General features: G+C 40.8%; 1 protein-coding gene across 7 annotated transcripts in view; it reads left to right on the plus strand.

The window, feature by feature from the left end:
* Positions 1-8,356: 8,356 nt before the first annotated feature.
* Positions 8,357-20,713, plus strand: part of Znf280d (zinc finger protein 280D) — a 72,356-nt gene continuing 59,999 nt past the window's right edge. For 5 of the 7 annotated variants that reach the window (XM_090358339.1, XM_090358342.1, XM_090358345.1 and 2 more), the window contains exon 1: positions 8,518-8,593. The gene's annotated coding sequence lies outside the window, so the exon portion shown is untranslated. The other 2 variants (XM_090358340.1, XM_090358341.1) reach the window with 2 other exon arrangements.

The raw sequence follows: 20,713 nt of genomic DNA on the forward strand, positions 1-20,713 counted from the left end.
AAACTGAGGCATAGAGAAGGTTAATATTCTCTCCAAAGTCATACAGTTAATAATACATATCCAAGATATAAAGGTAACTATGATTCTCAAATCCATATTCTTCTACCCATAAATATTACTAGATTTGAAATTTGAGAGACCTAATTTAAAATTGCCATAGTCCTGGTGGGTTGTGAACTCATGATACTCCTGCCTCATCCTCCTTGTGGATTACCTTCATGAGCCTCCATGATCAGTTAAGTTTATCATATTTTTAACAAATGCTAGTAACAACAAGGTGATAAGCCTCAATTTTCTGAGTACAGAATAGAAACAGTAATAACTACTTAATAAGGTTGGTATTAGAGGAAATGAGATATTGTGCATATGAACAGACCTAAACTGAAATGAGTTTGTTTTCTTCCAATTTCGTTCTACTTCAGTATGTTCACACAACATTAGTTAGTTAATACTTTGAAATTACAAATGTAATTTGTATTTTACCTGGCTTCCTCACAATGATTTTCCAAGACTTTAAAAGTTTATACTTATTTTTATTTTGTACTTACATATCAACTCATTTTCCTTTTATTTTTTCCTTAATGAAACTTTAACTTACATTTACATCTTCATCAAAAAATCAACATGTGTATCACTCTACCTTTTTTTTTTTTTTTGCCAGTCCTGGGCTTGAGCTAAGGGCCTGAGCATTGTCCTTGGACTTTCTCAAGGCTAGAGCTCTACCACTTGAGCCTCAGCATCACTTTCGGCTTTTTTCTATGTATGTGGTACTGAGGAATTGAACCTGGGTCGTCGTGCATGCTAGGCAAGCACTCTACCACTAGGCCAAACTCCCGGCCTTCACTCTACCTTTTTAACACTTATATCAAATACATATGAGATAGTTTACTACGTAAACTTTTTTTTTGCCAATCCTGGGGCTTGAATTCAGGGCCTGGGCACTTTCATTGAGCTTCTTTGCTCAAGGCTAGCATTCTGCCACATGAGCCATAGTGCCACTTTTGACATTTTCTGTTTATGTGGTACTGAGGAATCGAACACAGGGCTTCATGCGTGCTAGGCACTCTATCACTAGGCTACACTCCTGGCCCCTATTTAAGCTAATTTTAATCTTGAAATTTAATGGCATTACTAAACAGGATATTCACATTTTGTGGTAACTATCACCACTATTATATTTTCCCAAGTAGTTTGGGCTATACGCCACACGGAGACTTTTGTGCCACTTCTGTTTATTTAACTCAGTCCCTTCTTGGAACTGACTGGGATCTTAGCATTTATAAAAATTTCCCTTTAGCCAGATTGGCCAAGAAAAAAAGAATAACCAAATTAACAATATCTGGATTAACAAAGGTGCTATTAATATAACTTGTTCTTCAGATGTTAAAAAGTTAAAAAGGAAATATTATAAACGAATTCATGAGAATAGATCTAATAGCTTAAATAAAATGAATGCGTAACTTGAAAGATAAGTTTCCAAAGATTAGCCAGAAAGCAGTAGATAATCTACACAGATGTATATTATTTTGAATTTGCAAAGCAATATTCATGCCCAGATTGTTATTACTGGTGAGTTTACCAAACTTTCAAGAAGAAAATAATACCAATTCTAAATAAACAGTTCTTTAGAAAAGATCTAAGAAGAATGCAGCCCTGAGCCTGTGAATCCTAAGTACCCAGGAATCTGATGATTTGAATTTCTAGCCATTTGGGGCCAATATTATATGCAAAAAGTCAGGTGAGTTTCAGGTGGGTTATTCCATATGAAATTAACCTTGTGATGCTTTATGGATATTTTAGTATAGATTTTAATGGCAAAGAGTGGTGGTGATAGTTAACATTTTCCAGACGAAATTACTGCTGCCCTGATTTATGGGCTAAAACTCTACAATATCACATTTACCCAGTTGTATGAAGTTTAGAGGGGACACACAAATTACTTTCTGAAGACATTTTCATCCTTATTCCTGTTACTTTATTTCTCTGGCACAACTCCAAGTACTAGGTGGAATGCCTTTCTAGCCAGTTGGCTTTATGTATGTTTTAATATTCACCAGAAAATGTCAGTGCTACCCCCTAGCTCTGCTGATTATTAAAACATAAGGCTCTGCACTTAATTAGTGACAATGAATCACCACATTCTAGGTTGTTCTCAGGAGAATCATCTCAAATTTAGGGCTGTTCACTATTTCTTAAAAGTTCAGCTAAAATAGCCAGGTGTGCTGGCTCACACTGTAATCCTAGCCACTCAGGAGGTTGAGATCTGAGGATCAAGGTTCAAAGCCATCCTGGGCACAAAAAGACCTGAGACTCTTATCTCCAATTAACCTCTAGAAAAGGGGAAGTGGGGCTTGGCTCTAGGGTAGGGTGGTAGCCTTGACCTGAAGAGCTTAGGGACAACATCCAGGCCCAGGGGTAGTATGGTAGCCTTGCGCTGAAGAGCTCAGGGACAGCCACAAAAAAAAAAAAAAAAAAAAAAAGTTCAGTTAAAAGTAACACTAAAGGACTTGACTAAAGGACTTGTCATTCACTCATTTTTCTTTTCTTTTCTTTTTCTTTTTTTGGCCAGTCCTGGGCTTGAGCTCAGGCCTGAGCACTGTCCTTGGGCTTTCTCAAGGCTAGAGCCCTACCACAGTAGCCTCAGCACTACTTCTGGCTTTTTATTACTATGTGGTAATGTGGTACCGAGGAATCGAACCCAGGTCTTCAAGCATGCTAGGCAAGCACTCTACCACTAGGCCAAACTCCCCGTCCCATTCACTCATTTTTCTAGATACACTGAACTCTATCCTTGGATAGAAGCAATAATCACTACCCATAGGAGAAATTATTATTATTATTGAATGTCCTAGGACTTGAACTCAGGGCCGGAGTACTCTCCTTGGGCTTTCTCAAGGCTAGTGCTGCCAGTGCTATACCACTTGAACCATAGCACCACCTCTGGCCCTTTCATGTATGTGTTACCGACTCAAATCTAGGGCTTTGTGCATGCCAGGCAGGCACTCTACCACTAGACCACACTCCTGGCTGGTTTTAATTAACATATAGCTTTACTTTCTTAAAAAATAATTTTCTGGTTTTCATTCAGACCTAGTTTTTCTTTCCTAAGAAATTAGTTTGCTTTGGTACTGTATTTGAGTAGATCTTGTTTCAGTACCGTACTCCTGGTATAGGACTATGGCTAAAACGAGGGAAACAGAACATACATAGAGCTTTGAATTCTGGTTTTGCCATAGCTACCTTTGATGTACTTGTTACTGACTGATGGAAATGATCATGGCCATGACAAAACATAAACTCACTTGTTTTCTTTATGTTTTATATCATAATAGGAGTATTTTTTTTTGTGCCAGTCTTGGGCTTTAGCTCAGGGCCTGAGCACTGCCCTTGGACTTTCTCAAGGTTAGAGCTCTACCACTTGAGCCTCAGCACCACTTCTGGCTTTTGTCTATGTATGTGATACCAAGGAATAGAACCCGGGTCTTCGTGCATGCTAGGCAAGCACTCTACCACTAGACCAAACTCCCAGCCTCATAATAGGAGTATTTTTGTGCAAACTTTTGTGGGACTATTACTTTGTAAAGGACAATAAAAAGGTAAAAATATCATGTTTCCATAAAAATTTATAAAAAGTTTCATTTTTCTATACTTACCTTGAGGCACAATGGAAACATCTGGTAGAACAACACTGGTTTATTAATCACACTGTCAATAGGACTAGTGCATCTTGAAGAAGCCCCATGCTGCCACCTGGATGTAAAAGGTCTGTAAATATTCAAAGAAAAAAACAAAGCTAAATGATTTGGTGAGCACAGAATATTTTCTTTGCTTCAGCCCATCCCTGTGATCCATCTCTTTTCTCCTCTTTCACACTAACCTACCTCCAGGGTATGTAAGTCACTGTATTTAGCAAAAAATCCCAGGGGGTATACAGACCTCTCCATGAGGTCAAGATGTTACTTCTCTTGGTCTGGTAACTGCTGATGTCCCCTAAAACCCCAACCTTTCCCCAATGCCCTATTACAACTCATACAAAGTCTACAATAGTTGAGGTGAAGGAAAAGAATTACTCCAAAATGTGTTTGTTAAGAAAGAAGAGATGTTGGTGTTGGTGGCTCATGTATGTAATCCTACTCAGGAGGTTGAGATCTGAGGATAATTATTCAAAGCCAGGACAGGCAAAAAGTCTGTAAGATTCTTATTTGCAATAAACTACTCTAAAAAAGCCAGAAGTGGTGCTATGGCTCAAGTAGTAGAGCACTAGCCTTGAGCACAAAAGAGGCCCAGGGACAGCACCCAGGCCATGAGTTCAAGACTCAGAACTGGAAGGAAAGGGAGAAAGAAGAAAGGAGAATGAAAGAAAAAGCAGTCATTTCTCCACAGAAATTCTGAAACATTCTGGTTAAATTTTTAATTTAATTTTTATTAACATAAATTGTACAGTTAGGTTTCACTGTGATAGTTACATACATGCATATGGTATATTTTGGTCAAATTCATTCGCTCTATTAATACTTATCTCCTGTTTCCCTTTAAAACATCCTTAGTGGATTTCATTATGTTATTTTCATACATACACACACTCACAAACACATGCATACACACACATATGTAAAATAGTTTAATCATATTTACTCACCATCACCCTCCTTCTAATTATAAGACAGTAGAGGTTTCTAGATGGCATGATCACGTATATTCCTCAAATTCTCAAAGTTTAAAAAAACCACAGATAGGCTAGGAGTTTGGCCTAGTGGTACCACATACATAGAAAAAGCCAGAAATGGTGCTGTGGCTCAAATGGTAGAGTTGTAGCCTTGAGAAAACCCAAGGACAGTGCTCAGGCCCTGAATTCAAGCTCCAGGACTGGCAGAAAAGAAAGAAATAAAAAAAAAGAGTCAGGCTTTTATGTTAGGTGATTACTATTTCAATCTAGATCCAGAAAAAAGTCAGGAAACTTAAACTGGAATATGAGCCTCAGGAAATGTGGGTTTGCTGGATGCAAAAAGTAAAATAAGGCAGGAAATATGTATCAGTGTCTATCATATTTAAGATACTCTCAGTAGGTGGTAACAGAAAACTAGTTTTTGTTCTGTTGTTGTTGTTGCTCAGGGCCTGGGCACTGTCCTTGGACACTTTTTGCTCAAAGCTAGCACTCTGAGAACTTTTGCTCAAAGCTAGCACTCTGAGACATGAGCCACAGAGCTACTTCCAGCTTTTTCTGAATATGTGGTGCCAAGGACTTAAACCCAGGGCTTCATGCATGCTGGGCAAGCACTCTACCACTAGGCTATGCTATCAGCACTAGTTTTGTGGGAGAAGAAAACCTTCTTTACCCTCTTAGGTTCAATTATTAAGGACCTATCTATTGACACATAAGGAAGATAAAAAGATTTTAATTACATATTTACACACAGGCCTTACAAAGGCCTCAAAGTTATGATTAGAACTTGTAGTTAATAAATGATCCTGAAAGGGAAGGGTGAGGGAAAAGAGAATACTTAGAGGAAAACCAGTAATTTCTTAATGGTAGAGTCAATACTTAAAGGAAAGTAAAATGATGTGTAGGAAGGACAAACCGGACCTTTGGAGAACAGACAATGTCACAATGTGCTGATGATTCTCATTTTCTCTCAGAAGAAGAGTCAATCTTCTCTGGTTCCTCCCTGGAGGGGGTTTATACCAAATTGAGTTCTTCTGGATTCTTTTGAAAGGTTTTGCTTTTAAACAGATAAGAGAGATTTTCAGGAACTCAAATGCATTCAGTTCAAAATAATTGTTTTGCCACAATCACATAATCTGGGCCCTTGGAGTCTAAGCAAAAGGGAATTTATTAACTCAAAACAGGAGTCTAGTGTTAGTATGGGATTCAGAATGGGTTTGATTTCATAGTTTATGACCCTCCCCTCAAAAACTGACTTCTTTTTCCCACTATTGATTCTCCTATGCATCCTGTTAAAACAAATAAAGCCTGATAGCTTTATTTGTAGTTGACTTTCCTTAGTAGCAGAGAAAAAAAGAGAGATGGAACTTTTAATACTGACATTGAAGAAAAGAACTTCTATTTTTCCTCTGAAATCAAACAAAAATCCTGACTTTTACTGTAGCTGGGGGTGGGGGGAACAGAAAAACAAAGGTGAGGTAATTTCTAGTTTGGACCATTTGTGGACCCATTGTGGATGTTAAGGATTCATTCTGGCTAAATTAGAAGGATGAACACCAAAGACTAGTGGAATAGAAGCTGGGAAAATCATCCCTATTTGTTAGAATCTGTCAAGGTTACCGGAAAAGACGATCTCTTTTAAGGAGAGTGTGCTATGAAATAAAAAGGGCTGAACTGACAACAAATTGGAGGAAGGGAAACAATAAAAAGACAATAGGATGGTATGAACAGTAAATTGAGAGAATCAAGAGAGAGATGTTGTAGAAGCTAATGAAGCGTTTTTAGGGTTGGAATAATCAAAATCATTTAAATGACCTTCTATGTGATTTATTCATTTATTTACTTACTTATTTTGCTAGTCCTGGGGCTTGAACCCAGGGCCTTGGCACTGTCCTTGGGCTTTCTCCTGGCTGGCACTCTGCCACTTGAGCCACAGCATCATTTCTAGCTTTTTCTGTCTATGTGGTACTGAGGAATTGAACCTGTGGCTTGTGCATTCTAGGCAAGCACTCTACCACTAGGCCATGCTCCCCGTCATTTTTTAATATTTTTATGTTTGTTATTTTGATTTTTTTTGGTCTTTCTCTGAAAGGCTTATTTACAGGATCAGAAGGAAAGGGAAATCTGTGAAGAGAATTCTATGAACACTGTGAGGACAAGAGTAAGTCATGGCTACTGTGAGTTAATAGGTATGAATATCTCATATCTGCCTCTTTGACATATATATATATATATATGTATGTATTTTTAGCTAAAATCCCATAAGGAGCAGTCAAAAAAAGCTTTCTCTACTCTTCCATATAAAGACAGTGCAAATTCTCTTATATACATAGTTCTTCTGACTGAACCAAAGGAATCTAGAAACAAACCTTACTCTACTTTCTCCCCCTTCCCATGTTTGGAAAGCCTAAAACGTTTTTTTCTTGTCATTTCCCCCATAAATTTATTTATTTTGTTTAAGATCCTATGCAAGCTAGACATGGTTTTGTACACCTGTAATGCCATCACTTGGGAGGCCGGAGCTAGAGAATTTTTGAGTTTGAGGCCTACCTGGACTACATCATGACATTTCCCCCCCCTAATTATTTTTTTTTGCTATAATTAACTTTTGCTGTTAAAAAACAAAGCTTTTATTCAAGTTTCTCCTATATGACCTACTCTGTATATATTAGTAACCTTGTTTTTTGTTAATTGATCTTGTGTTACAAGGCTTTATCCCGAGTGACCACAAACTTAACAGAGGTGAGAAATTATTTTCTTCCAGGACAGCTGTAGCTGTGTCTAGTCATTTCAGATTGCTCCAACTGCCTTCTGGGGAAGATTGTTCTTGAAAGATAATCAATAGAGAGCCTACAAGAATGATAATCATCTAAGCAAAGCTAGGGCTGACTGAATAAGAAGTTTGAATCAAGTAAATAAATCAGGGAAGGCAGAGTTCATAAAATGGGTAGTTGAGAGCTATGTGTGTGCAAGTGGACGAGTATGTGTGTGTATGTAAAAAAGTTTTCAAGACTTGGTCTCTCTTGACAGACGGCCCACACTGACTGCCATTAATCCTGAGAGGACAAAGGTCAGAGGGAACCTGTCCCTAGATGCCAGAATACAATGCTTATGAATTGTTCATGTCTGTAGAACCTCAGAAAGTCTTCTTCTAAATGCAATGGGGTTTTTAAATTTCCAAGTCATTCCAGGGCTACCCATCCAATATGGCAGAGTTAGAAATTAAAGGTAATGGTACGTCTCAAACAAATCTGGCAAAAATGAGTCTATGACCGCAGGAACCTGACTGGATTCCTCCACCTCGGATGGAGGTGACCTCTTCCCTTCTCTTCCGAGCAAGGCCTTCCTTCTTCCCCCATCTTTGCAAGGAAGTCGGCCGAGCACTCACCATTGCACACCTACGAACTGGGGGCAAATGCTTATTTCCGGACAGCGGGCCTTGGCTGGTGTTGCCGCCAGGGGCCCGCGCGTGGTTAGGCGAGGCGAGGCGAGGCGGGGCGGGGCGAGGCGACGCGCGCGGCACCCGGTCTTCGAGAGCCAGCGACGCCTCGCGCACATGGCCCGGAGCCCGCCTTTTGTGTGTGTGGGAAAACCGGGAGCCCGGATGTAGTCGGGAGACTGACCCGGAGCTTTACCCATGAGGCAGCGCGCGTCCGCGCCAGCTTTCTCTCTCTCCCCCCCCCCCCCATTCCCTTCCCCCCACTTCCCACGGCTCGGGCTGCGGGCACCGCTATGGGAGCCGCAGCCGCCGCTGCCGCCGCTGCTGCTGCCGCCGCCGCCACCACCACCACCACCACCACCGCTGCTGCTACCGTTACTGCTGCTGCCGCCGCCGCCTGGTAGTTTTCCGCGCTCCTCCTTTTCCTCCTCCTCCTCCTTTTTCTCCTCCTCTTTCAGGGGTCCAGTCAGGCCGAGCCGGCTCCGCTCACGGTAAGCGCCCCCCGCCCGCCCTGCGCTGCAGCTGGCGGAGGCCTTCCCGCGCGGCCCGCTCCAATCTCACTTCGGGGGGCATCGGGCTCGTGGGGGGTCTCAGGCCGGGGCGGGCCGCCGCCGCTGCCGTCGTCGTCTGAGGCGCCTTGGCGTGAGGGGGGGGGGAAGGGACCGGATGCGCAGTGGGGTCGGACCGCCATCTTGCGTCGTCGTAGCCGTCGGCCCTAGCGCGCGGGACGGACACCACCACCGCCGCCCCCGCCCGCCCCCCCCCAGCCAGCCCCGCGCTGGCGGCCGGTCCGGCCCCGCACAGGCCGCGGCCTCCGCCTCCGCGACGGCTGGTTCCCGGCCTCGCTTTTTTTTTGCATTTGCACCCTGAGGCGACTGCCCTTGATGTTTTGTGTATTTTATGCGGGGTGTTTGGCGAAGACCCGTGTCCCTGACTCTTTCCCCCTCTCCTCGCCGCCCCGGTCACCCCGTCTCCTTAATTTTGTAGGGGGTGGGGGGAGAAAACCGAAGGGTGTTGGGAACTTGTAGGCCCAGGCTCCCTATTTTTGTCCAGCTAACCCTGTGATTGCAAACTCGCTCGCAGCTTCTGGTCAAAGGGACTCTCCTCTCCCCCTCCCGCCTGCCATGTACTAGTCCCGTTATTGTCTCCATGAGAAAGAGGGCCGAGATGATTCGGCTTGGTGTACACCCCCGTCTGCACTCAGCCAGAAAAGAGTGATCCATTGCATTCAAGAGTGTAGACAGATGAAAAGATGCTAGAGATGTCTACCAACTTATCTAAAGTGGTTTTTTTTTTTTTTTAATGCTTTTAGGAATAAAGTCTAGAGTCGGTGGGGAATGGGGAAAGCCAACCCGCTTCTACCAGCATGGGAGAACTTTGGCTAAGGGATTCTCTTTGTTTGCAGAGATTTGTTCTTATTTATTTTAGAAATGCTGCTGTCAGTTTAAAAACCTGGCTCTATTATTTTCAGGTTGGGACTGTGAATCTTAAGCATATGATACCTTTCAGTGCCTTTAGGTGTGATAGTAAAAGCAGAAAGGAGAGTTTGAAAGTCTACAGAAGCCTCTTTGCATTTGTAGTGTTTTGCTTCCAAGCATTGGTGCCATATTTAATCAGATTCTTTATGAGCCTGGGGAGGCATTTGGTTAGAGGTTGTGGTTCTTAATGTGGCTACAAATTCCATTGTGATTGTATCTTGCATTTGTGTCTGTGGTTGATAACCACATAATCTGTACCTATCACCTATTTGAAGTAGTCAGTGCTGGTGTTTGAAGTGGTGTTGTGCAGGCGAGGAAACAGTTTCACAGATGACTTCAATAAGATGGCCTGGGCTAAGTACAGCCAATGGTCCCTGTCCAACTGAATGTCCAACTGAATGTACCGGTGAGAATGCTCCAGGAGACTTACCCTTCAACATTGGAGAACTATAGCTCAATTAGCTTTTCTTTTACATCTTCATTTTTTAGTTCATTTCTTGACTTGGTAGCTTTTGCAGTGATCATGTTATATATTTTTTTTCAGGCATATTAGTCACTTATACTTACCACACAGTTTTAACACTTGTCACCATTTTTGAATTCAAGTTCTGTTGAACATTTGAATGTAAGTTGCAGATACCATAATTCAGTATGTATCTCATAAGATTAACTCCATTTTGGGCTGGAAATGTGGCTTAGTGGTAGAGTGCTTGCCTAGCATGCATGAAGCTCTTGGTTCCATTCCTTAGTACCACATATTTTTTTTTTAAGCTGGAAGTGGTGATGTGATGAACAAAAAAGAATCTCAGGGGCAGTGCCCAGTCCCTGAGTTCAAGCCCCAGGACCAACAAAAAAGAAAACTAATTAACTGGATTTTTTGTATACAGTGCCCTAGTCAATCAAGCATGTTCTTTTAAGATCTGTCTGCAGTGTTGTCCACATTGGCATTTTCCCTGTAATCCCCAAAACATCATTTATGTTCACTTTTTGGTCCAACTATTTTTGAAAAAATATTTGCTTCATTTATTTGTTTGAGAGTTGTGTGTCTTGAACTCAAGCACTGTTCCTGAGCCTTTGTGCTCAAGGATAGCCATCTCCTTGAGCCACTGAGCTACTTCCCATTTTTGAGTGGTTTATTGGAGAGTCCCTTGAGGACTTTTCTGCCTGACTATGCTTTGAACCACAATTCTCAGATCTCAGCCTCCTGAGTAGAATTGCAAGCATGAGCCACCAGTGCCCCACTACTCTCTTTTATTGGTTGTGAGACTTGAACTCAGGACCTGGGCACCATCCCTGAGCTTTTTCACTCAAGGCTAATGCTCTACCACTTTGAACCACAGTTCCACTTGTGGTTTTCTGGTGATTAATTGAAGATAAGCGTCTCAGGGACTTTCCTGACTGGGCTGGCTTTGAACCTAAATCCTCAGATGCCAGCTAGGACTACAGACATGAATCACCAGTGCCTGGCTAATTTGGGGTTTTTTAAATGATCATATTAACAGTCCTGAAAAATATCCCCCATTACCTATTTTGCTAGTGGCTATAAGGCTCAGCTGAAAGGAGAGCTCCACATGATTCAGGCAGATAAAAGAGTTTATTAGGGGAGAGCATACTGCAGGCTTGCACAAAGTGGAGATGCGTAAGGGATGTAGGGAAAGGGAAAAGGAAAAGTAAGGGGCAAGGGAAAGGCTTCAAGGGGCTCGAATTAATGATGGAGACTTATATAGAGAGGGCAGAGGGGAGGTGTGGCTGCAGGGAAAACCTCGGAGCCTGGGAGGCTTCTCATTGTCCCCAGATGTGCCAGTTACCTGGATTACCAGTGCTGGGCAAGAAGGTCTAGGGAAGGGACCATATGTGCACCGAGGAAGAACAATGGAGAAGGAGGGAGGATACCTAACAGTGACTATTCTCATTTTCTTTTTTAAATTTTATTTTTTGTGAGTGGTGGGCTTCAATTTGTGGCTTAGGCTCTGCCCTTGAGCTCTTGCTCACGGCTAGTGTTCTTTCACTTTGAATGACCATGCAACCTCCAGTTTTCTGGTGGTTAATTGGAGACTGGGCTTCTCTGCCCCTTCTGGCTTCAAACCCGAATCCTTAGATCTCAGCCTCCTGGTAGCTAGGATTAACAGACATGAACCACCAGCATCCAGCTTCATAATATTTATAGTTTTATTTATTTTTTTGTCTTTTCTGTACACTTGAAGTTAGAAAGATGAGTAGATTCAAGCTTATTTTTTGTATGTACAAATTATTTTTTATTACCTTTCAAAAATTGTACAGATGGATTTACAATTCATTATGCCCATTCATGTGTACAATGAATCTTGATTAATGTCACCTCTTCCATCCTTTCTCATCTATCCCAATCTCATCCATCCCATCAAGTATTCTAGTTTAGTTCCATATTTACATAAGTACATTGAGTATTATGGTTGTATTCATTCACCCTTCCGTATTTACATATGTTCATTGAGTATTATGATTGTATTCATCTATCTTTCCCCTTTCTCATATGTCTGTCTTTACTCCCTTTAACCCCCATCCTTTTCAGACAAGATGTTTCAGCTTCTTGGTTTTTATTTGTTAAACTGTCAGTTAATTGTTCTAAGATGATACATCACAGAAATCTACCCCTGAATATACCATACTTTAATCAGTTTGATAATGTATATATGCATATGGTCCTGCGGGTATTTTCACTTTTTCACAAGTCCATTCATTTCCCTCACATTTTGTTGATCCATTGGGATCAACATTTTTGTTGATCCAATAACTTGGGTCTGGTCAATGGTTGGCACAAACAGGAATGTGCAGGTGTCTTTGTGTTTTCTGACTTGCAGTCATTTTTTATAAGAATGATATAGCTGGATCATAGAGTTGTTCTACTATTAGTGTTTTGAGCAATCTCCATACTATCAGGCTTAATATTTTTGAGAAGACTATTTCATAAATCATTCTGTATACTTCACGTTTTACAATACTAGAATACATATAAAGTTGTTTATTAGTGATCCTCATTTTGATCTGTTAGAGAAGATGAAGTATTTCTCTATTGATGCATTTCCTTTTTCATTTAACAAGTATGAACGGTAACATTTTAGCTTATGTACTTGGTATGAATTTATCTACAGTTACTTGATAAACATTGGTGGGAGCTGTTTTCCAGGAGTGAGTGGTTGAAAGTTAGGAAGGAAAAAGGGGGCCGTTTTGCAGAGTAATCTGCCTAGAGAAATGGAAAAGGCTGTTACCTCTTGATATTAGAAAGGAGAATAGAGAGGAAACAAAGTCAGAAAAACTCCTGTGTTTGAAAGCTTGCTGAGGGCCTTTGTAGTAGTAAGGAGGCATAGTGAATAGTGAATAGCAACTTCTGAGGTGGTTTATGCTGGAAGACTGTAAATGTCAGAACTCCCACTCTAGTCCTTCTGTCCTGTGCTTTACTTCTGGAGCAGTGACATTTTTAGTAGAGGTGAAATGCCAAGGGAAGGAATAAATAATTTTAAACTCGTGTTTCATTTATTCAAGAAAAATTAAACATTACCAAGAATTGTTTTTGATATATATTTAAACATATATTTATATTTATTCTGATTATAAAAAGTTAACAATACTAACAGCATTGTTATTTGAAAAGTAACTTTTGAAAATTGAAAAATATTTAGGACATTCATTATAATTAAATTTGTAATCACAAATAGCTTTTCTTTTTTTCTTTTGAGAAAAACAAAAAGGTGCTTTTCCCTCATTTTTGTTATCTTGTTTTTCTGACTAGCTTTGAACTCATGATCCTCCTGCCTCAGCCTCCTGAGTGCTGAAATTATAAGCATGTACCATTATGTTTAGCTTCAAATTGCTTTAAATAATGATGTGAATAATAACTTGAGTTACTCCAACTCATACTACAAACTGAATGTTTAGAATTTTGGTTCACTTCTACAAAGCAATATGGTTTTTTTTAATCTGTATTTTTTGGCTTTTTTTTTTTTTTTTTTCCTTTTTTGGTACTGGAGTTGAAACCCAGGACACTTGCTAGGCAAGCACTTTGCCACTGTGTTACATCCCAGCCCTTTTTTTTTTTTTTTGCCAGTCCTGGGCTTGGGCTCAGAGCCTGAGCACTGTCCTTGGGTTTTCTCAAGGCTAGAGCTGTACCATTTGAGCCACAGCACCATTTCTGGCATTTTTCTATGTATGTGGTACCAAGGAATTGAACTAGGATCTTTGTGCATGCTAGGTAGGCACTGTATCACTAGGCCAAACTCCTGGCCAGCAATACGCTTTTAAAGTGTTCTGTTGATCCTCATTATACTAGAAAAAGTTAAGACTTTTTTTTTTTTTTTTTGCCAATCCTGGGTTTTGAACTCAGGGCCTGGGCACTGTCCTTGGGCTTTCTCAAGGCTAGAGCTGTACCACTTGAGCCACAGCACCATTTCTGGCTTTTTTCTATGTATGTGGTACCGAGGAATTAAACCAGGGTCTTTGTGCATGCTAGGCAAGCACTCTACCACTAGGCTAAATTCCTGGCCCAAGTTAAGACTTTTAACTTGGAAAGAATTGTTGTTGTTTTTCCTAGTCCTGGGGCTTGAACTTAGGGCGGAGACCCCGTCCTTGAGCTTTCCTAATGTTAGTCCTCTACCACTTGAGCCACAGCACCACTTCTGGGTTTGTTTGTTTGTTTTTTGTGAAGGTCATATCAAGGAATCAAACCCAGGGCTTTGTGCATGCTAGGCAAGCACTCTGCCACTAGGCCATACTCCTGGGCCCTGGTTTTTTTTGGGGGGAGGGGTGTGGGGGGAGTTGTTTGTTTTTTGTGGATCGTGGGGCTTGAACTTGGCCTGAGCATTGTCCCTGACCTCTTTAGCTCAAAGCTACCACCCTACCCTTGAGCTAAGCCCCACTTTCTGTTTTCTAGAGGTTAATTGGAGATATAAGTCTCAAGTTCTTTTTGCCCAGGCTGGCTTTGAACCTTGATCCTCAGATTTCAGCTTTGTGAGTAGCTAGGATTATAGGCTTAAGCCACCATGCCCAGCTTGGTTTTTTTTAGTTTTTACATTATAAGCTATTTTATATAATTTATAGAAATCAGAGCAAATATAATGTGAAAAGAACGAAGACATAAAACTACTTAAGTTCTTAATAAAATGTAAATACAGCAAACTTCTTTGTACATAGTTAGAATGGTGAAAAACAAAAAATATATTTTATGCATTTTATACCACTGGGCTTAGGCTTAGGGTATGATCACTGTCCTTGGGTTTTCTCAAGACTAGAGCTCTCCTCCTCTTCCTCTTTTTCCAGTCTTGGGGCTTGAACTCAGGGCCTGGGCACTGTCCTTGGACACGTTTTGCTCACTTGAGCCACAGCGCTGCTTCCGACTTTTTCTGTGTATATGGTACCCAAGGAATGAAACACAGTTCATGCATGCTAAGTGCTTACTCTACCACTAGGCTACACTCCTGGCCACCAATCATAGCTACTTCTGTTTGGACTGGACAGAGGGCTAACTTTGATGTCTAACTCAGCCAGTCACCTTCAGAGAGTGCTAGATTTTTGAGTATTTGGCTTATTACACCTGTCACTATTGTAGCTTGGAAGCTTCTAGCATTTTATGAAGTTGTTAGTCTGAAGGCTCTTTTTAATGAATTGTTCTGAATAAGAGTTCATGTTGTAGTATGTACCATCAATTGAGTTGTTATCACTTCCTAAGTTATTGCAAATATAGAATTAATTTTTGAGGGGGAATATATATGGTTTTAGAATATTGAATGAGGTCAATTTAAGCATCCAGATACCAACTATCAGTAGTGACATGCTAGGGATTAAAATTTAATTAAAATGTGAGGATTGGAGGTTAACATTTGGTGACTATATGCTACTGTGAAAAAATGATAGCTGTGACTCTGGAGTTTATTAGATCTGCCCTCTAGGGAGTAGTTTGAAGGCCTAAAATGCATGGAAAAATGTCTTTGTATGACAAAGGGGAATGATAATTGGGAGGATCTAATGATAGGGAGCAGATGAGTAGAGAACCAAACTGAGCACATAGAAAAGTACTAAATAGACTATATCAAGAAATGAAGTTAAAACAGCTGCAAGATAAGCAAGCAAAATTATGAAAATAAGGTAATTTTATTTGGCTATGAGGAGGATTTAGAGGTTGTTTTAGTAGAGTACTCTAAAGTAAAAAAGCCCTATATGACAAAGTAGCAATAAGAGCAAATGGCTTGTAGGGTGGATCAGATTTGCAAGGTTTATGTTGGATGAAGAGATTGCCTATACTGTTGTGAAGAGGAAATGCTCCTTTTATAAAGAAGCTTTTAATAACTTATGATTTAGATCTTGATTTTTTTTTTTTTCCTGGACCTGGGCCTTGAGCTCAGGGCTTGGGCTCTGCCTCTGAGCCTCTTTGTGCTCAAGGCTGGTGCTCTACCTACCACTTGAGTCACAGTGCCACTTCCAGCTTTTTCTGTTTATGTGCTACTGAGGAATTGAACTCAGCTTCCTGCGTGCTAGGCAAGCACTCCACCACTGAGGCATACCTTTCTGAATCAATAGGAAGTAGATTTTGATATTGTCTTGAACAGCTAGCTGGGAGCGTCTTCTGGTTCTGTTTAGATGAAAATTACACTTAGGCAGGCATCTTCAGTGCTGGTAGCTCTGACCTTCTGAGTGTTACATGTTTGTGGGTCAGGCTTTCAAACCTCAAAGTTAGACCTCTAAACCCTGAGAAGAGATGACTTACAACCAAAATCATTCAAAGCTTATGCTGTTCTAAGTGTGCAGTTTAGAGCAAATCTGGGCCTTTGTCCCAGCATCTAATGTTATAGTACCTGAACTTTGGGTGTTGGAATTTGTGGGTCTTAACCCTTGACAGCACTGTAGAACGCTTTCAACTCTTGTCTTTTTAAGTACTCCTGCAGTCCTTTGGAGTCTTGTATCTGGTCTGTTTATTGAAGTTTTTGGGTTTGGTGTTTTGTTTTGTTTTGTTTTGTTTTTTAATCTGATTTCTAGCAGCTGAGTGCTTACAACGCAGGGAGTCCTTGTGGTTTTAATATCTCAGTAGTTACTCTCCAGCTGCATTATAGCTATTGTTGCTGTTGCTGCTGGGGGACTGGAGCTAGAGAATTCTCAGGATCACAAATAGAAAATCAAAGACTGTGAGAAACCTTTATTGGGCCTAATATTGCAACGAGGGAGTGGACTGGAGTTGGGGGGGGTACTGAAGAAGCCTTCCAGATTAACCTGACAAGAGTGGGAAATAGCCTGCTTATATTGCTAGAAATGTGTGCTCAGACTGTAATTCCACCAAATACAGCTTTACATATGCACGGCTTCTATTTTTGCCAATCACGTGACTTAAATATGCACCACTCATTAGTCTTACTTTGGATCCAGTCACAACCTCACACCTTCCAATCTCAGACATTGGGAAGGTGTTCTCACCCATCTCCAGTGAGAATGCCATGGAGTTAGTAGAAAAGTTGACATGGAATTGTGGGATATTCAGCTTGCAGATGTCAGGATAAGCTGATTGAACAAAACTTGCCTCCGACAATGAAATGGGGGAACAGGGCTACAAAAGAATTCAGAAGTAGAAAGAACAAAAGAATAAGGAATAAGGATCAGACAGTAAGTTTTTGGCATCACAACTGTACAGGAAACAAACTGGAAAGCCATCCAATTCTTATTAACCCAAGGCCGATCAATCTCTGTAATTAAGACAGTTGAAGACAGCCCAAGATGGTAGAGAGGTACTAACAGCTGTCATCCTGTAGTATATCTGTGCTTTGTTCTCTTTCTTTGTTCTGTTTAGTAAACATTCAGTGACCTATTTCCTACATTTACATGCAGCCTGAATGTGTCTCTTGAAATATACAACCAAGATTGTTTTAAACTTTCTGTTAAAATAAGTATTTGGTGCTTTTTCTTGGGACGTTAGGGACTAAATCAGTCTTTTTCTAAAAAAGATCTGTACTGGCTATTCAAGAATAGCTACAATCCTCTAAAGTTGAAGAAGACACTGGAAGGTTTAAAAGCCAGTCCAGGTTGCCTGAAACAGACATAACTAGGACAAGTCCTTCTAAAATCAGTGTAGTGTCAGCAGCAGCTTTGGTTTGTAGTAGTTCTTGTGGCTGGAGTGGAGTTCCATCAAAGTTCTGGTGGAATTTTAGAATAGCCAACTGTCCTGGGGGCATTTTTTTTGTGTGTGTGTGTGGGTCATAGGGCTTGAACTTGGCCTTGGCACTGTCCCTGAGCTCTTCAGCCCAAGGCTTACCCTTGAGCCAAGCAAGCCCCACTTCCCATTTTCTAGAGGTTAATTGGAGATTAGAGTCTCAGGTCCTTTTGTGCCTAGGCTGGCTTCGGGTTTGAACTTTGATCCTCAGATGTCAGCCTCCTGAGTAGCTAGGATTACAGGCATGAGCCACCACACCCAGTGCTCCTGAGGGCATTCTTAAGGGTTGCCAAAGAAGAGGCTGCTTGGCTTACTGTTCAAAGCGCCCAGGGAAAGTCTGTCAGCTGTCATTCAAAGAGCCGAACTATGAGTTCCCAACTGTTTTGTTATTCATGCTCAGTAAAAATTAAAGGAGGCTTAAAAAAATAAACATTCTCAGCAGAATTTTTTTTTTTCTTTTTGCCACTCCTGGGCCTTGAACTCCAGTCCTGAGCACTGTCCTTGGACACTTTTTGTTCAAGGCTAGAGCTCTACCACTGAGTCACAGTACGACTTCCAGCTTTTTTTCTATGTATGCATGCTAGGCAAGCCCTCTGCCACTAGGTCAAACTCCCAACCCTCTCAGCAGTATTTAGAAGTGCAAAGGATCTTTGTCATTGGGAGTTCTTTTCTTACATTCTTTCTTTTTTTTTTTTTTGCCAGTCCTGGGCTTGAGCTCAGGGCCTGAGCACTGTCCTTGGACTTTCTCAAGGCTAGAGCTCTACCACTTGAGCCTCAGCACCACTTCTGGCTTTTTTCTATGTATGTGGTACCGAGGAATCGAACCCGGGTCTTCATGCATGCTAGGCAAGCACTTTAACCACTAGGCCAAACTCCCGGCCCCTTCTTTATTTCTTTTCTTTCCTTTTTTTTAACCAGTCCTGGGGCTTGAACTCAGGACCTAGACACTGTCTTTGGACACTTTTTGGTCAAGGTTAGTGCTCTACCATTTGAGCCACAGTACCACTTCCTGCTTTTTCTGTGTATGTGGTACCAGGGACTCGTACCTGGGTCTTTGTGCATGCTAGACACAGCACTCTACCATTAGGCTACGCTCCTGACCCTTTTTACATTATTTCTTTGATAACCTATGTCCATTTTTTTCCTTTGTCTTTCTGTGAATTTTAATTGGGTAAATGTTGTATCTTTGCAATTTATTTTTTAATAAATCTTGTCTTGCCTAATTTATAATGGCTCTCTTTGATATCAACTTCTAGGGATATATACTCAACTTTGCATTTTGGTTATATTTTTTAATCTTGATTTTCTTTTCTAAATATTGCTTTTTTATAACATTTATTCTTGTTTTACACCAATTTTTTTTTTTTTTTTTGCCAGTCCTGGGCTTGAGCTCAGGACCTGAACACTGTCCTTGGACTTTCTCAAGGCTAGAGCTCTACCACTTGAGCCTCAGCACCACTTCTGGCTTTTGTCTATGTATGTGGTACCGAGGAATCGAACCCGGGTCTTCGTGCATGCTAGGCAAGCACTCTACCACTAGGCCAAACTCCCGGCTCAAACACCAATTTATTTTCTTATCTTGCCTTGTGTTATCTCTTCTCTGGGATTTTTTTTAATTAAAGAATTTATTAACGTTGATTTTTACATCATATTTTAAATGACAAGTTTAACAAACAAGTGTTCAAGGAGGGAATCTATTTACAGTCACTGGGACTTAGTATTTAGAACTTAATCAAAATTAGGCTAAGGGTTTGTATGTCATAGAAACATATTAAGTTATGAAATAAAACATTATGTCTATAGAGTCATAGGTTTTTATGTCTATATAGTTATGTTTATATTTCCATTACCATGTCCATAGCTTTGGGTATGCAGTTATTGAGTCCTCGTTCTTGTACTCTTTGGATTTAATAGCCACATATTAAGGATACCATGCGCCTTTTGATCCTTGGGTCTTGACTTGTCTCACTCAACATGATTCACTCTAGATTCATGCACTTCCCTGCGAATGCCATTATTTTATCTTGTCTGTTGGCTATGTAGAATTCCATTGTGTATATATACCACATTTTCTGTATCCATTCATCTGCAGTAAGGCATCTGGATTGTTTCCATCGCCTGGCTATTGTGAATAGTGCAAATTTTTTTTTTTTGGCCAATCCTGGGGCTTGGGCTCAGGGATTGAGCACTGTCCTTTGGCTTTTTCCAAGGCTAGCACTTTACCACTTGAACCACAGCACCACTTCTGGCTTTTTCTATGTATGTGGTACCGAGGAATTGAACCCGAGTCTTCGTGCATGCTAGGCAAGCACTTTACCACTAGGCCAAACTCCCGGCCCTTCTCTGGGATTTTTAAACATATGTTTCATTAATTTTTAATGTTTTAATTTGGAGGCTTTGCTAACATTCTCGGTGTTTATTGGTTGTCTACCCATATTTAAAAATAAGGAATTAACATGCTTCTTAGGAAGTCTGTCCTTGGTCAGAATATCTTAAGAGTGGTATTTATACATTGTTTCTATCAATTTCATTAGGTAAGAAACATCTTATTTCACTTAATAGAATAGGTTTCACTCACATCTGGTATTTTATTTTAGCAACTCATTCCTGCTTTGCTTTGTATCTGGTATTCCAGAATCTGGTTTAGTAATTCTAATTTGGGAGCAAGAAGCATGGCTCAATTGGTAGAATGCCAGCTAGTGAGCAAGGCATCAAGTACCTACTTCAAGTCTGTCTTACAACAGCAGAAGGTGGGAGGAAAGAAGGAATTGTAGTTTCACACTGGTTGCTTCTTAGTCTTTTAATACATTTTTTTTTTTTTTTGCCAGTCATGGGCTTGAACTCAGGGCCTGGGTACTGTCCTTGGGCTTTCTCAAGGCAAGCATTCTACCACTTGAGCCACAACACCACTTTTGGCCTTTTCTGTATATGTAGTACAGAGGAATCAAACCCAGGGCATTTTGCAT

The sequence above is a fragment of the Megascapheus bottae genome, chromosome 25, assembly GCF_031878675.1.
Source record: "Megascapheus bottae isolate mThoBot1 chromosome 25, mThoBot2.hap1, whole genome shotgun sequence".
NCBI lineage: Eukaryota > Metazoa > Chordata > Mammalia > Rodentia > Geomyidae > Megascapheus > Megascapheus bottae.